This window comes from Peromyscus eremicus, chromosome 5, assembly GCF_949786415.1.
Source record: "Peromyscus eremicus chromosome 5, PerEre_H2_v1, whole genome shotgun sequence".
NCBI lineage: Eukaryota > Metazoa > Chordata > Mammalia > Rodentia > Cricetidae > Peromyscus > Peromyscus eremicus.
Genome location: NC_081420.1, coordinates 11,356,084 through 11,358,054, shown reverse-complemented (window position 1 = coordinate 11,358,054; position 1,971 = coordinate 11,356,084). Strand labels below are relative to the sequence as shown.

Below are 1,971 nucleotides of genomic sequence, written 5' to 3'. Positions count from 1 at the left end.
CCATGCCTGCAGGTTATCTACAAGTGTGTCATTCAGACCCCAAGAAAAGCATCTGTAGAAGATAAAATCCCAGTTATCTCTGTTGTTTATTTCTAGTTTAAAATGGCCAAGAACAGTGTCTTAGTTAGGGTCTCTTTTGCTGTGAAGAGACACCACGACCACAGTGACTTATAAAACATTCAGTGGGGTGGCTTACAGTTTCAGAGGTTCCGTCCATTATCATCACGGTGGGACATGGTGATGTGCAGGCAGACATGGTTCTGGGAGAGCTGAGTGTTTTACAGTGTGATATGCAGGCAACAGGAAGTGGTCTGCGACACTGGGTATGGCTTGAGCAAATATGAGACCTTAAAGCCCACCTCCACAGTGACACACTTCCTCCAAAAAGGCCACACCCACTCCAACAAAGCCACATCTCCTAATAGTGCACTCTCTTTGGGGCCCATTTTTCTTTCAAACCACCACAAACAGTCTCCATAAAATTTCGATTCCTTTCAATTTGCTGGTGGGGGAGGTTGCTGGTAAGATGGCGGGCCCAGTGGTTAAGAGCACTGCCTCCTGCCGACTCTTTCAGAGGATTCAATTTCCATCCCTGGACCCACATCGGGGGCTCAGAAGCACCTTATAACTCCAGTACTGAGGTTGCCTCTGGCTTCCATGGCCACCTGCACTCGAGTGCACACACCCACACACAGACAGACATATACATAATTTAAAATAATAAAAGTCTTAAAAATTGTCCAGGCCCTCTTTATTATAACTCAGAGTCCGATCTCTCTAGGGGTGTGTTCTCCATCTCTAAAAAGAAGGTGCGCCCTGTTGCTGGGAATGTGCTGGGCAAGTGTCAGTTGAGCCCTGGTGGACACTGCAACGAATTCTTCTGTCTTTCCTCTTTTTGACCCTAATTCTTTCTCTTCCATTTAGCAAGAGGAAAGTCAAAGCCTCCAAATGCAAATGTGAAAAATCACCTATTTCTCCTTCCAGTTTTTTTTTAACATTGGAGTTTGTTTTATTGCATGATGTTTGCATAAGAAAAAGTAGTCCTGGCAAGGCATTCTGCAATCACTGATGAGATTTTAACTGTACACAAGGTAAGTGGCTATATGAAATTGAAAAACTATTTTCAAAAAGTACATAAAAGTTTCACATGATGAGTTTTTAAATATGGTTTATATTTGTAGTTTCACATGGTTAAAAAAGTGCTTCAAATGTACTGATGGGAAACTGATCTTTATAAGCAGTAACAGGATTGATGTAAACTATAGAAACTATCTGACTTAGAAAGCTAACATTGTGACATTCAGACTTATGTGAATCAGTTTGCAGTTCCCACTCAGGTAGATAGATTAATCGTCTAACAAACACCTATTCTGAATCCAACAAAAGTCTATTGAATTCAAATTATGCACATTGGGAGATGGATCTCAGAGGGCTGTGTGTGAGTGGGCAGGACCACTGCTGATCGATGTACTGCATCATCCAGCAGAACCTTCTTCATAGCCTTGCCTTCTCAGCACACTGCCCATAAACACTCCCAGAAGCTGGACATTCAGCTCCTTCAGCGCCACACTGCCCTTTCCTGTTCTCTGATTACATAAACCAAAAACCTCTCACCGGAACCCTCTTCACCAATGGCTTCAGGTCTGCCAATCTTTTTTCCAAGAATTAGCATAGGCACACTGGTAATGGATTCATCTGTCCTTACCGACTCAAGTTCTCCTTTTGATTCTAACAGCCTTTCACGGTCTACACAATCCACAAGAAATACAATGCTGTTGTTAGCAGAAAGGTAGTTTTTCCATATCCTTTGGGCTTGGACACACCAGATCAAAAGTTATAAAAGTCGTGCCAGAAATAGTGAGTTCTTCTGAAGTGGGATGTAGCATTGGGACACCGGGCCATGCCTGTCATCTGTTAGCATGAGTAGTAACATTGTTTCCCTGCATTATCCAGTACAAGGAATACCAACTT

General features: G+C 42.8%; 1 pseudogene; it reads right to left on the bottom strand.

Moving 5' to 3' along the window:
- Positions 1–1,401: 1,401 nt before the first annotated feature.
- On the bottom strand, positions 1,402–1,971 carry LOC131910552 (GTP-binding protein SAR1b-like; annotated as a pseudogene).